This window comes from Zingiber officinale, chromosome 5B (genome assembly GCF_018446385.1).
Source record: "Zingiber officinale cultivar Zhangliang chromosome 5B, Zo_v1.1, whole genome shotgun sequence".
Classification (NCBI taxonomy): domain Eukaryota; kingdom Viridiplantae; phylum Streptophyta; class Magnoliopsida; order Zingiberales; family Zingiberaceae; genus Zingiber; species Zingiber officinale.
Window position 1 is genome coordinate 62764845 of NC_055995.1, and position 16537 is coordinate 62781381.

Here is a 16537-nt window from a genome sequence, read left to right on the forward strand (position 1 = left end):
CCAAACACAAGAGGCATTAGATTCTAGTTTTTTTGAATTGTAATTCGAGTTTGTGTTTTCTTTTTGTTTTTCGAATTTGTGATTCGATTGTTCTTTTTGGTTAAACCTAGAGTTATATAAGGAAATTAAATATTAGCTTTCCTTAAAAGACTTTGTCTAGGCGGTGGTGGATGCTCCCATACCCAAGAAGGTCATGTGCCTCACCATGCAGTCCTGGAAGTCAATTTTGGAAATTAATATTTAATTGAATTTATAACATAGGTTGATTTGGATCAATAGTGTTAAGTTCCACTTGCGATCCAAATCTAAACCATTAAGAACAGATAAGTTAAATTTGGAATCAATAATGTTAAGTTCCGTTTACGATTCCTAATTTAACTTCTAAAGAACACAATAGGTTGTTTAGAAAAGGTTTGACACTTGTACAAAATTTTTGTACAATGGAACCAGTAAGATCTTCCTAGGACCAACCAGCAATTGGTATCAGAGCTAGGGTTTACCTCTGTGTGTTTTGGTTTTCAAATAGATTATGCACATGTCATACATAATTTAGGCAGGATAATAGTATGATATGCTAACTTTATGGTTGCAGGCTCTAACTATTATGGCATATAGATATTGTGTGTGATTGGACCCTTGGACATGTCAAGGACATTATTTTGTGTGTGCATGATTGTATATATTAAATACAGCAGGAGCTGTATTAGTTTTAGAATTTTACTTTTTTGTTCGATCTAGAATACATGTACATTCCTTTATGGAATATAGGATCGATATATGTAAAATTCTATTTTTATCGCGGATCGTATCCTTGCGAGGCGTGGTGCTATTAGAGAACCAGAGGCGCAGTGGAATAAGAAGCAAGATAGATGCGATGACTGGACCCGATGGCGGTGGCTAAAAATGGCAGCAGCTAGGGTTGGAGCACACGGAGGATAGTGATGGAAAAGGTCATAATAGTTGGAAAATTAATTTCCAAATTTATTGCTTTTATTTACGATGTGAGTGTGTGCATATGATGTATGCTTGCATAGGTTAAAATTCCTCACCTTAAATAACTAAGTAGGAGAGAGATTTTTTTTAAATAAATTCCACGGTCTCCATTACTGGTTTGTAAGTGATGCAAACAAACTTGCGCGTTGGCTCCGAGTGCCTTCCTCCATATCGGATGAGTTTGTTTGCAGATCACTAGATCAAACTTCCATTTTGGATGACTATATGAAATTAATTAAGAGCTTGTGATCTTCCCCATCGGAAGGGGCACAATCTTATTAATGGACTAAGTGTCAAGTAATGGTATACACTTAGGCACGTCTAATAGTATCCTCCCCATCGGAATCACTGCTATTATTTGTGTGACCGAAGGAAAACCAACTATTATTTTTATTTGTCATAAAGTTAGGTTGACAAGAATAAAATTAATGGGTAAAACCTCCTCTTACAAATGTTTGATTTTGTATACGTCCACACTATCGTGGCATGCAAAATTCACGGTGATTTGAGGTGTTGGTTAATTTAAAATAGTATTGTTTGAGGAATCAATATTATTCTAAATTTATAGTCTTGACCAAAGTTTATTTTTTTGTGATTCTTAGGATGACTTTCAACCCACTGGTCATTATTCTGAAAGAGAATAGACTTACTGGTCCCAACTATATAGATTGGAAAAGAAACCTGGATATTGCCTTAACTACTGAAAGCTATAAGTTTGTACTTTCAGAGGTATGCCCAGATACACCTAATGGTGATTCTACCCTAGAGGAGATTGAATATCATAAGAAATGGGTAAAAGCAGATGAGATGGTGCGGTGTTACATTTTGGATTCAATGTTAAATGTATTGCAACATCAGCATCAAGATTTACCAACTGCTTATGATATAATGAACAATCTTAAAGAACTCTTTGGGCACCAGAGTCGGACTACTAGGCAAGAGGCAATGAGAAAGTTAATGACAGTGACCATGTCAGAGGGGTCACCCATAAGGGATCATACCCTCAAAATGATAGCTTATCTGAACGAAATACAAGTCCTTGGAGGTGAAATCGATGGGGAAACTCAGGTCGATATAATTCTCCAAACGCTACCTAAAAGTTTTGAGCAGTTCCGCCTAAACTATAACATGAACAAAAGGAAGTATACGTTGGCGGAACTTCTGACAGAACTACAGGCAGTAGAAGGTATATTTCATCACAGTTCTCAGATTCACTATGCTGAAAATGGTTCTACTTCTAAGTCGAAAGGCAAGAAGAAGAAGAAATAGGTCTTTTCAGCAAAGAAGGTGAATAAACCTCAGGGTACAGGACAAAAAGCTGGAATGAAGAAGCCGAAGGGCAAGTGCTTCATCTGCAAGTAGTCAGGACATTGGAAGGTGGATTGTCCTCGTAGGAATCATAATAATAAAGGTATATCTCATTCTCTAGTAGTTGAAACATGTTTAGCGGTGTTATCTACCAGCACTTGGTGTGTAGATACGGGAGCCACTGATCATGTCTACAACTCTTTGCAGGAGTTCTAGGAAACCTGACGACTATTTGAAGGAGAGATAACTTTCTACATGGGCAATGCTACTAAGGTGGCAGCTGTTGCAGTGAGAGATGTCTACTTATCTTTTGATAGGAATAGAAGTTTGGTTTTAAGAAATTGTCTTTATTTACCTAGTTTTAGAAAGAATTTAATTTCAGTTTCTAAACTGTATTTGGATGGATATTCTGTTTCTTTCAGTAACAATGTAGTTATAAAGAGAAATAGAGTTATTATCTGTTTTGTTGCATTGGTTGGCAATTTATATACATTAAATCAAATTTCTCCCATAAAGCAACAAATGGAAATTAATAACACATCTTCTAACTCTAATAAGAGAAAAGAACCTTCAGAAATGAACCAAACATATCTTTGGTATCTAAGGCTTAGGTCATATTAACCTAAGTAGGATTCAAAGGCTTATAGCCTATGGACTCTTGGGTACATTAGAGTTGGAAAACTTTCCAACCTATGAATCTTGCTTGGAAGGTAAAATGACCAAGAGACCTTTTAAGGCCAAGGGGTATAGAGCCAAAGATGTGTTAGAACTGGTTCATTCTGATTTGTGTGGTCCTATTTCTATCCAGGCAAGAGGTGGTTTCGAATACTTTGTCTCTTTTATAGACGATTATTCGAGATACGGATACATTTACTTGATGCGCCGCAAGTCTGAGTGCTTTGATAACTTCAAAGAGTACAAGGCTGATGTGGATAAACGTCTTGGTAAAAGTATCAAAACACTACAGTCTAATCGTGGTGGTGAATACCTCTTGGGAGATTTTAGGAATTACTTATCAGAGGCAGGGATTCAATCCTAGTTGTCTGCACCTGGTACACACCAACAGAATGGTGTGGCAGAATGAAGGAATAGGACTCTTATGAAGATGGTTAGATCAATGATGAGTTATTCAGAATTACCAAGTTCATTTTGGGGATATGCTCTGGAAACAGCAGCGCACATTCTGAACTTAGTACCTTCTAAATTAGTACCTTCTACTCCCATAGAATTATGGAATGGGCGAAAACCCAGTCTAAGACATATTCGGATTTGGGGTAATCCAGCACATGTGCTGAAAGTAGATGCTGATAAGTTAGAATCTCGTACAGAAGTTCGCATGTTTGTGGGTTATCCTAAAGAAACGAAAGGTGGTTTATTTTATAGTCCTAAAGACAAGAAGGTCATTGTTAGCATCAATGCCTAGTTTTTAGAAGAAGACTATATAATGGACCACAAGGCCAAAAGTAAAATTGTTCTAGAAGAAATAAGAGAGGACACATCTACTTCAGTACCAACAGTACAAGATGAAGTACCACAAGAGACTGCAACACGTGTCACACATGATACACAACCACAGACAGTGCCTCATCGTAGTGGGAGGGTTGTGAGGCAACCTGAGAGATTCATGTTTTTGGGAGAGTCTTTGAACTTGATCCCGGGTAAACATGAACCTGATCCCCAGACATATGACGAAGAACTCCAAGATATAGATGCAGTATCTTGGCAAAAGGCAATGAATTCGGAAATAGAGTATATATTCTAATAAGATTTGGGAGCTTGTAGAACCACCAGATGGTGTAAAAGTCGTTGGATGCAAGTGAATCTACAAAAGGAAAAGAGGGACAGACAGGAAGGTAGAAACCTTCAAGGCAAGGCTTGTTGTGAAAGGGTATACTCAGAAAGAGGGAATTGATTATGAGGAGACTTTTCCGTCGGTAGCTATGCTAAAGTCTATCCGGATACTCTTATCCATTGCTGCTCATATGGATTATGAGATTTGGAAAATGGATGTCAAGACAGCTTTCCTTAACGGAAGTCTTGAAGAAAACATCCATATGAAGCAACCAGAGGGGTTCATTGAAAAAGAAAAAGAGCATCTAGTGTGCAAGCTGAATCGGTTCATTTATGGACTGAAGCAAGCTTCAAGATCTTGGAACATCCGGTTTAATGAAGTAATCCAGTCATATGGATTTATTCAGTGTCCGGATGAGTCTTGTGTATACAAGAAGTGTAACGGAAATGTGGTGATATTTCTTGTACTATACGTAGATGATATTTTGTTAATTGGCAACAATGTCAAAGTGTTATCAGACGTAAGGGTATGGTTATCCAAACAATTTGATATGAAGGACTTAGGAGAATGTGCACACATTCTTGGGATCAAAGTCATAAGGGATTATAAGAAAAGGATGTTGTGCCTATCTCAAGCTTCATATATAGATACAATCCTTGTTCGTTTTAGCATGCAGAACTCCAAGAAAGGATTCTTACCTTTTAGGCATGGAGTAGCTTTATCTAAAGAGATATCTCCAAAGACATCAAAGGAGATAGAGGACATGAAGGTAGTTCCTTATGCTTCAGCTGTAGGAAGCCTAATGTATGCAATGCTGTGTACGAGACCGGATATCTATTTTATCGTAGGCATGGTTAGCAGATATCAGAGTAACCCTAGACAAAGACATTGGACTACTGTAAAGCATATATTAAAGTACCTGAGAAGGACTAGAATTATATGCTAGTTTACCAAGCAGACGATTTGCTCCCTGTGGGTTACACGGATTCAGTTTCCAATCAGATAGGGACAATAGTAAGTCTACATCAGGCTATGTGTTTACTTTAGGAGGTGGAGCCATTGCATGGAGGAGTGTCAAGTGGAAATGTGTTTCAGACTCAACCATGGAAGCTGAGTATGTGGCAGCCTCTGAGGCAGCCAAAGAAGCTGTATGGCTCAGGAACTTCCTAATGGACTTGGATGTGATTCCTGGTTTTCCCAAAATCATCACAATTTATTGTGATAATAGCGGTGCAGTTGCAAACTCGAAGGAACCACAAGCTCATAAGGCGAGTAAACATATAGAGCGCAAGTACCACCTGATACGAGACATCGTCAAGCGAGGAGAAGTTGTCGTCACCAAGATTGCATCAGTAGATAACCTGGCAGATCCTTTCACTAAGGTCCTTCCGGTGAAAGCTTTTGATCGGCATGTAGAGGGGATGGGAATCAGATATATGGTAGCAGAAATGGCAGCTTAGTCTTTTAATATAAGTGGGAGATTGTTAGAGTGTATACTAAAAGCTTAGCTTTTGTAAACATTTATTTTTAAAATAAAAGAATCACATTGGTCAAATGTCTACATTTTATTTGTTAAGTGTAGTTATTCAATTAATTTATATTGTAGATAATATGGTGTGTGGTGTCACACGCAGAAGATCATGTTATCAATTCTTTATAAATTATAAACAGTTGCTCACGACTAAGATGGAAAGGAACAAACCATTGGAAAAGTCATAGTGTAATTAGGTTTTAGTTTATCTTGACTAATAAATTACACTAGTACACTCTAAGTGTATTGAGTAGGATCATTTTAGATAAGTTATTTTTATACTGACTTAATAAAAGAACTAGACCATAGTTATTATGGAAGTGTGTGCTCTTAATCCTAATATAATAACAAGCATATATATTTAGCATTTATTTGTTTAACTTATCAAAGGGTGAGATTTAGCTTGATAAATCAATAGGCCCGATAAATTGGAAAATGATATTACATATAGTGTGTGTCGTTGATTATAGAAGGAAACTGTTGTTGGTGCAATATTCCCTAAGTCAAGGTTGACCTGGTTGACTAAGCTTGAGTTGTCTCAAGCTTGAGTCTTGATGTTTGGGTTTCGATGTTTGACAATACATTGAGACAATAAATGGAGACTAGCAGGTCATGAAGATTGTAGGTGCAATCGTCCGTGTGGGAAGTCCTGGTGAGTGAAGCCAGGCAGATGAAAATCCTAGTGAGTGAAGCTAGGTGAAAGTCCCGGTGAGTGAAGTTAGGCAGTTGAGAAGTCCTAGTGAGTGAAGCTAGGTGAAAGTCCCGATGAGTAAAGCCGGGCAGTTGGGAAAGTCCTGGTGAGTGAAGCCAGGCAAGTAGAAGTCCTGGTGAGTGAAGACAGGCAAGTGAAAGTCCTGGTGAGTGAAGCCAGGCAGGGGAAAGTCCCGGTGAGTGAAGCCGGGTAATGGAAAGACCTGGTGAGTGAAGCCAGGCACGAGAAAATCCAGATGGGTCAAGGGTGACCGAACATCTGGTAGAAGGAAGTCCAAGTGGGTCATGGAGGACCGAACACTTGGCACGAGATGATAAGTCCAAGTGAGTCAAAGTTGACCGAAAACTTGGCACAAGGAGAAAGTCTAGATGGGTCAAAAGTTGATCGAACTCTTAGCGGTCGTAAGTCCAATAGGGAGTTGGCATGGAACTAGGAAGTTCGGACGTAGTGAGTTTCCGAAGGCCATAACTTTTGACTCAGATATCAGAATGAGGTGATCTCAGATGTGGAAAGAAGCTAATTTCAAGCTCTATCTAGTTTTCTACTTTCCAATCGATTGGGGGGTTCAATCGATTGGTCAATCGATTGGATGACGCGAATTCATGTAGAAATGGGCTGAATCGATTGGTTAATCGATTGAAACTTCCCCAATCGATTGGTCAATCGATTAAGAGAGTTTTTGAGCAAACAGTGAGCTTCTGAATTGATCCATTGATCGATTGAAACCTCCAATCGATCGGGCAATCGATTGAGAAGCTGGGAATGTGCGCGACAACGCTGGAAAGCATGCGAGACGTGCTGGATCGATTGGGCAATCGATCCAGGCAATTCCCAGGAGCACAGAGGCACTCTAGATCGATCGACCGATCGATCCAAAGCCTCCCCAATTGATTGGGAGCAATCCAATCGATTGGGATTCGACCGTTGGCGTCGTTTTTAGCTGTTGGCGTGTGTTCTTCTTCGAGAAGTCTTCCTTGATTCTTCTCCAGCGACACAGTAGCTCTCCATAGTTTCTTCTCCACTCTACCACCAGTTCTTGAGGGGTTCTTGGAGCAAGGTTTGCTGGTGATCCAAGATCAAGAGGCGGGCTACAACAAGAAGTTAGGGTTAGGGTTTTCAGTGCATATCTTGTAAGCTTTTGCTTGTATTTTGTTTTCCCTTTCCTTACTTCTTGTATTGAGAGTGTTGTAAGGCTTCTCCACCTTCGGTAGTTACCGTAAATGAGTGTTTTCATAGTGGAGTGTGCGTGAGTGTGTGGATGCTTGGATTAGTCATCTCTTGTTGAGGTGGATACCAAGTAAATCCTAGAGTTTGCGTTGTGTGTTTGTTTCTTTGTATTATCCGCTCTATATCTTTGAAGAAACAAGCAACGATGAGCATGAGATCGCGCCGAGCTATTCACCCCCCCCCCCCTCTAGGTTCATTTTCGGTCCCAACAAGTGGTATCAGAGCGAGGTCGCTCTTCACCGGAATCATCACCGGAAGGGGCAAAAAGCTAGAGGGTGAAGAGGTTGAAGCAATTCTACAAGTCGAAGACTTCATCAAAAAGGCTCAACTTCAAGATGGAATTTCGAGATAGACTCGGATTCGACACAAGGGTGCCTGCACCATATGTATCCACGAGTTTCGATTCTTGGAAATCAAGAATTAAAAATTTTCTTATGATGGAGATAGAGCAAAGGTTTGCTCTAATGGAAGGCTTCGAAGCTCCAAAGAATTCAAAGGGAAAAATTCTCAAGAGGAGCAATTGGAGCCAAGAACAAATCCAAAGGTGTGAGGTTAATGACAAAGTGACCAAGCTTTTGGTCAATCTATTACCGAGCAACATCTTGGAGAAAATTGGAGAATTTGAAGATGCCAAAGAGCTATGGAGCAAATTGGCAAAACTTCATGAAGAACCCTCCACTGTACCAATCCAAGAAAAATCAAATGAGGGTGATTCATTGAATCAAGACCAAAAAGAAGAAGAAGAGGACTCCGAGGTTGAGAGGTGCTCAACACCGGAGGAAGAAGAAGAAAGTCCATCCTCAATAGAGCACGAAGGTAAAGACAAAGGAGTTTACTCCTTATTTCATGTGCATGACGATTCGGAAGTTGAGAGATGTTCAACATCCGAGGGTGAAGAGGAAGAAGCCTCCACCTCTAGGATTGAAGGGGAGCGTGGATCATTATTGACTGATCAAGAAGAAGCCTCTACATCCGGATCAAAAGGAGAAGATGTCATCCCTACACATGAAGGTATAAATGTTTCAATTAAGAATAAAAATCATATTATATGTTTTGAGTGTAGGAAACATGGGCACTACAAGAGCTGTTGGTTGCTACTCGGAAAACCTAATGGTTCCACTGTACAAAAATTTTGCACAAAGGTCTGAACCTTTTCCTAGCTACCATGTGCTCTTTTAAATTAAACTTGGATCGCCTGTGGAACTTAACACGTTTGATCCAAAGTTTAATCTATTTGTTCTTTTAGGTTTTGACTTGGATCTCCTGCGGAACTTAACACGTTTGATCCAAATCACCTAGGTTATTAACTCCATTAAATATTAGTTTCCAAAATTGGCTCCCAGTACTGACGTGGCGAGGCACATGGCCTTCTTGGATATGGGAACAACCACCACCGACTAGACAAAGCCTTTTAAGGAAAGTTAATATTTAATTTCCTAAAATAACTTTAGGTTAACCAAAAAGAACAATCAAATCACAAGGAAAAGAAAAACAAAGAACACAATATCGAAAACAAGTTCGAAATACTAGAATCGTATGCCTCTTGTATTTGGTATTTATTTCCAAAAATAACTAGTATGATGCGGAAAAGAAAAATACTAGTTATACCTTTTAGAAAGACCTCTTGATCTTCTACCGTATTCCTCTTCTAACCTCGGACGTTGTGTGGGCAACGATCTTCCAAGATGAGAAACCACCAAAGCACCTTCTTCTCCTCCTTGCTAGGTTCGGCCAAATCAAAAGCTTCACCAAGGATGAAGAAAAAACACCAACCAAACTCCAAGGGATGAAAGCTTTCTCTCCTTCTTCTTCTTCTTCTCCAAGTAGTATCCGGCCACCACAAGAGCTCCAAGCAAGAGAGGGTTTCGGCCACCACAAAGAGGAAGAGATGGAGAGAAGATGGCCGGCCACAACACCAAGGAAAAGAGGGAGAGAATAATAAAAGTTGTGTGTCATGAAGGCACCCCAACCCCTTCTTTTATATTCCTTGGCTTTGAAAAATAAGGAAATTTAATTACAATAAAATTTCCTTAACTTTCCTTGATAACAATTAATTAAGAAAAATTAAATAAAATTTCCTAATCAATTGTATATGGCCGGCCACATCAACAAGACCAAACAAAGCAATTTCAATCACCAATTAAAATTCCTTATTTGTCTTCGGAAATTTTAAAAAATAAAATTTCCTTTTAAAATCCCTTCATGGTTGATAAAAAGAAATTTCTATAATTTTAATTATTCTACATGTGAATAATTTATAAAGAAGAAAAATAAAATATCTTTCCAATCTACAAATAAGGAAAGAGATCTAATCTCTTTCATTAATCTTTTGTAGATCCTTTTAAAAGAGATATTTTAATTTTTAATCTCTCCAATAAATTATATCTTTTACATAAGAAATATTTAAAATTAAAATTCCTTTTAATTTAATGGGGGCCGGCCACCTAAGCTTGGGTTCAAGCTAGGGTCGGTCACCCATGAATCAAGGCTTGGTCGGCCCTAGCTTGAACCACAAGCTAGCTTGGCCGGCCCCTATATCATGGGTACGAAGGTGGGTATAGTACTCTATAAATAAGAGGCTACGATAGGGACCGAGAGGAAGAATTGGTTTTGGTCTTCCGATAAAATTAAGCATCCCGTGTTTGCCCCGAACACACAACTTAATTTTATCAATAATAATTCATTCCACTAGAGAACTATTATTGAACTACCGCACCAATCCCAAATTATATTTTTGGGCTCCTTCTTATTATGAGTGTGTTAGTCTCCCTGTGTTTAAGATGTCGAATGTCCACTAATTAAGTGAGTTACTGACAACTCATTTAATTAATATCTTAATCCAAGAATAGTACCACTCAACCTTATCGTCATGTCGGACTAAGTCCACCTGCAGGGTTTAACATGACAATCCTTATGAGCTCATCTTGGGGACATTATCAACCTAGATTACTAGGACACAGTTTCCTTCTATAATCAACAACACACACTATAAGTGATATCATTTCCCAACTTATCAGGCTTATTGATTTATCGAACTAAATCTCACCCATTGATAAATTAAAGAAATAAATATCAAATATATGTGCTTGTTATTATATTAGGATTAAGAGCACACACTTCTATAATAACTGAGGTTTTTGTTCCTTTATAAAGTCAGTATAAAAGAAAACAACCTCTGATGGTCCTACTCAATACACTCTAAGTGTACTAGTGTAATTATATAGTTAAGATAAACTAATACATAATTACACTACGACCTTCCAATGGTTTGTTCCTTTCCATTTTGGTCGTGAGCTACTGTTTATAATTTATAAGGTACTGATAACATCATCTTCTGTATGTGACACCACATACTATGTTATCTACAATATAAATTAATTGAACTACTACAAAAAATGTAGATGATTTGACCAAATGTGATTCTTTATTCAAAATAAATGTTTACAAAAGCTTAGGCTTTCAATATACACTCTAACAATCTCCCACTTATACTAATGACTAAAGAGCCATATCTTCTGCCATACATCTGATTCTCATTCCCTCCACATGCCGATCGAAAGCTTTTACCGGAAGGGCCTTAGTGAAAGGATCTGCCAGGTTATCTGCTGATGCAATCTTGGCGATGACAACTTCTCCTCACTTCACGATATCTCGTATCAGGTGGTACTTGCGCTCTATATGTTTACTTGCCTTATGGGCTCGTGGTTCCTTCGAGTTTGCAACTGCACCGCTATTATTACAATAAATTGTGATGATTTTGGGCAAACCAGGAATCACATCTAAGTCCATTAGAAAGTTCCTGAGCCATACTGCTTCTTTAGCTGCCTCAGAGGCTGCTACATACTCAGCTTCCATGGTTGAGTCTGAAATGTATTTCTGCTTAATACTCCTCCATGCAATGGCTCCACCTCCTAAAGTAAACACATAGCCTAATGTAGACTTACTGTTGTCCCTATCTGATTGGAAATCTGAATCCGTGTAACACACAGGGAGTAAATCGTCTGCTTGGTAAACTAGCATATAATCTCTAGTCCTTCTCAGGTACTTTAATATATGCTTTACCACAGTCCAATGTCCTTGTCCAGGGTTACTCTGATATCTGCTAACCATGCCCACGGCAAAATAGATATCAGGTCTCGTACATAGCATTGCATACATTAGGCTTCCTACAGCCGAAGCATAAGGAACTGCTTTCATGTCCTCTATCTCCTTTGATGTCTTCGAAGACATCTCTTTAGATAGAGCTACTCCATGCCTAAAAGGTAAGAAACCTTTCTTGGAATCCTGCATGCTAAAACGAGCAAGGATTGTATCTATATATGAAGCTTGGGACAGACACAACATTCTTTTCTTGCGATCCCTTATAACTTTGATCCCAAGAATGTGTGCATAATCTCCTAAGTCTTTCATATCAAATTATTTGGACAACCATACCCTTACGTCCGATAATACCTTGACATTGTTGCCAATTAAAAAAATATCATCTACGTATAGTACAAGAAATACCACCACGTTTCCGTTACACTTCTTGTATACACAAGACTCATCCAGACACTGAATAAATCCATATGACTGAATTACTTCATTAAACCGAATGTTCCAAGACCTTGAAGCTTGCTTTAGTCCATAAATGGACCGATTGAGCATACACACTAGATGCTCTTTGCCTTTTTCAATGAACCCTTCTGGTTGCTTCATATGGATGTTCTCTTCAAGACTTCCATTAAGGAAAGTTGTCTTGACATCCATTTGCCAAATTTCATAATCCATATGAGCAGCAATGGATAAGAGTATCTGGATAGACTTAAGCATGGCTACCGGTGAAAAGGTCTCCTCATAATCGATTCCCTCTTTCTGAGTGTACCCTAGCTTTGAAGGTTTCTACCTTCCTGTCTGTCCCTCTTTTCCTTTTGTAGATCCACTTGCATCCAACGGCTTTTACACCATCAGGTGGTTCTACAAGCTCCCAGACCTTATTAGAGTACATAGACTCTATTTCAGAATTCATTGTCTTTTGCCAAGATGTTGCATCTATATCTTGGAGTGCTTCATCATATGTTCGAGGATCAGGTTCATGTTTACCCGGGATCAAGTCTGAAGACTCTCCCAAAAACATGAATCTTTCAGGCTGCCTTACAACCCTCCCACTACGACGAGGCACTGTCTGTGGTTGTGTATCATGTGTGACACGTGTTACAGTCTCTTGTGGTACTTCATCTTGTACTGTTGGTACTGAAGTAGACGTGTCCTCTCTAAGTTCTTCTAAAATAACTTTTCTACTGGGCTTGTGATCCATTATATAGTCTTCTTCTAAAAACTGGGCATTGGTGCTAACAATGACCTTCTGGTCTTTAGGACTATAAAATAAACCACCTTTCGTTCCTTTGGGATATCCCACAGACACGCGAATTTCTGTACGAGATTCTAACTTATCAGCATCTGATTTCAGCACATGTGCTGGACTACCCCAAATCTGAATATGTCTTAGACTGGGCTTTCGCCCATTCCATAATTCTGTGGTAGTAGAAGAAACTGATTTAGAAGGTACTAAGTTCAGAATGTATACTGCTGTTTCCAGAGCATATCCCCAAAACGAATTTGGTAATTCTGAATAACTCATCATCGATCTAACCATTTCCATAAGAGTCATATTCCTTCGTTCTGCCACACCATTCTGTTGGGATGTACCCGGTGCAGACAGTTGGGATTGAATCCCGACCTCTGATAAGTAATTCCTAAACTCTCCTAAGAGGTATTCGCCACCACGATCAGACCGTAGTGTCTTGATACTTTTACCTAGTCATTTCTCCACATCAGCCTTGTACTCTTTGAACTTATCAAAGCACTCTGACTTGCGGCGCATTAGGTAAATGTATCTATATCTTGAATAATCATCTATAAAAGAGACAAAATATTCAAAACCACCTCTTGCCTGGACAGACATAAGACCACACAAATCAGAATGAACCAATTCTAACACTTCTTTGGCTCTATACCCCTTGGCCTTGAAAGGCCTCTTGGTCATTTTACCTTCCAAGCAAGATTCACAAGTTAAAAATTTTTCCAACTCTAATGATCCCAAAAGTCCATCGGCTATAACCCTCTGAATCCTACTTGAATTAATATGACCAAGCCTTAGATGCCAAAGATATGCTTGATTCATTTCTGAAGGTTCTTTTCTCTTATTAGAGTTAAAAGATGAGTTATAAATTTCCTTGTTTTGCTTTGTGGAAGAAATTGGATTTAAAGTATACAAATTGTCAACTAATGCACCAGAACAGATAATCACTTTATTTCTCTTAATAACTACATCGTTACTAAATGAAACTGAATATCCATCCAAAAATAGTTTAGAAACTGAAATTAAATTCTTTCTAAAACTGGGTACATAAAGACAATTTCTTAAAACCAAATTTCTATTTCTATTAAAAGATAAGTAGACATCTCCCACTGCAACAACCGCCACCTTAGTAGCATTGCCCATGTAGACGGTAATCTCTCCTTCAGATAGTCGTCGGTTTCCTGGAACCCCTGCAAGGAATTGCAGACATGATCAGTGGCTCCCGTATCTACACACCAGGTGCTGGTAGATAACACCGCTAAACATGTTTCAACAACTAGAGCATGAGATATACCTTTGTTGTTCTGATTCCTACGAGGACAGTCCGCCTTCCAATGCCCTGACTGCTTGCAGATGAAGCACTTGCCCTTCGGCTTCTTCACTCCAGCTTTAGGTCCTGTACTCTGAGATTTATTCACTTTCTTTGCTGAACCAACTTATTTCTTCTTCTTCTTTCCTTTCGGTTTAGAAGTAGAACCATTTTCAGCATAGTGAATATGAGAATTGTGACGAAACAAACCTTCTGCTGCCTGAAGTTCTGCCAATGAATATACCCTTTTGTTCATATTGTAATTCAGGCGGAATTGCTCAAAACTTCTAGGTAGTGTTTGGAGGATCATATCGATCTGGGTTTCCCCATCAATTTCTCCTCCAAGGATTTGTATTTCATTCAGATAAGTCATCATCTTTAGGATATGATCCCTCATAGGAGTACCCTCTTACATGGTGGCTGTCATTATCTTTCTCATGGCTTCTTGCCTAGAAGCCCGATCCTGATGACCAAAGAGTTCCTTGAGATTGTTCATAATATCATAGGCTGTTGGTAAATCTTGATGCTGATGTTGCAATAGATTTGACATTGAAGCCAAAATGTAACACCGCACCATCTCATCTGCTTTTACCCATTTCCTATGATATTCAATCTCCTCTTGGGTAGATTCCCCAGTGGGTGCATCAGGACAAGGTTCAGTCAGTACAAACTTATAGCTTTTAGCAGTAAGAACAATGTCCAGGTTCCTTTTCTAATCTATGTAGTTAGGACCAGTAAGTCTACTCTGTTGTAGTATGATGGACAGTGGGTTGAAAGTCATCCTAAGAATCACAAATAACTTTTGGTCAGAACTCTAAATTTAGAATAATATTGATTCCTCAAACAATACTATTTTAAATTAACCAACGCCTCAAAACACCGTGAATTTTGTATGCCACGATAGTGTGGACATATACAAATTCAGCATTTGTAAAAGGAGGGTTTAACCCATTAATTTTATTATCTTGTCAACCTAACTTTTTGACAAATAAAATTAATAGTTGGTATCCTTTGGTCACACGAATAATAGCAGTGACTCCGATGGGGAGGATACTATTAAACGTGCCTAAGTGTATACCATTACTTGACACTAAGTCCATTAATAAGATTGTGCCCCTTCCGATGGGGAAGATCACACGCTCTTAATTAACTTCCTATAGTCATCCAAAATGGAAGTTTGTTCTAGTGATCCACAAACAATCCCATCCGATATGGAGGAAGGCACTCAGAGCCAACGCGCAAGCTTGTTTGCATCACTTACAAACCAGTAATGGAGACCATGGAATTTATTTAAAATTCCTCTCCCACTTAGATATTTATAAATGAGGAATTTTAACTATGCTAGCCTACTAGACTTGTATACTAACATGCACACACAGCACAATATAAAAGTAATAAATGAAAAACTAATTTTCAACTATTATGGCTTTTATCTATTGTTGTCCTCCGTGTGTCGCCAACCCTAGCTGCTGCCATCTTTGGCCACCGCCACCGGGTCTAGTTGTCGCATCCATCTTGCTCCTTGTTTCGCTGCGCCTCTGGTCCTCAAAAGGTTCCACGCCTTGCAAGATTCGATCCGCGACATAAATAGAATTTTACATTTTTCGATCCTATATTCCTCCAAGGAATGTACATGTAACTAGATCAAAAATAAAATCCTAATAAAACTAAATACAGCTCCTGCTGTATTTTATAATAAAATCATGCACACACATAAATGCCCTTGACATGTCCAAGGGTCCAATCACACACATAAAAACTATAAGCCATAATAGTTGGATCCTGCATCCACAAAGTTAGCATATCCTACTATTAACCTGCCTAAATTATGTATGACATGTGCATAATTAAACTAATACCAAATACACAGAGGCAAAACCCTAGATCTGATACCAATTGTTGGTTGCTACTCGGAAAACCTAATGGTTCCACTGTACAAAAATTTTGTACAAAGGTCTGAACCTTTTCCTAGCTACCATGTGTTCTTTTAAATTAAACTTGGATCGCCTGCGGAACTTAACACGTTTGATCCAAAGTTTAATCTATTTGTTCTTTTAGGTTTTGACTTGGATCTCCTGCGGAACTTAACACGTTTGATCCAAATCACCTAGGTTATTAACTCCATTAAATATTAGTTTCCAAAATTGGCCCCCAGTACTGACGTGGGGAGGCACATGGCCTTCTTGGATATGGGAACAACCACCACCGACTAGACAAAGCCTTTTAAGGAAAGTTAATATTTAATTTCCTAAAATAACTTTAGGTTAACCAAAAAGAACAATCAAATCACAAGGAAAAGAAAAACAAAGAACACAATATCGAAA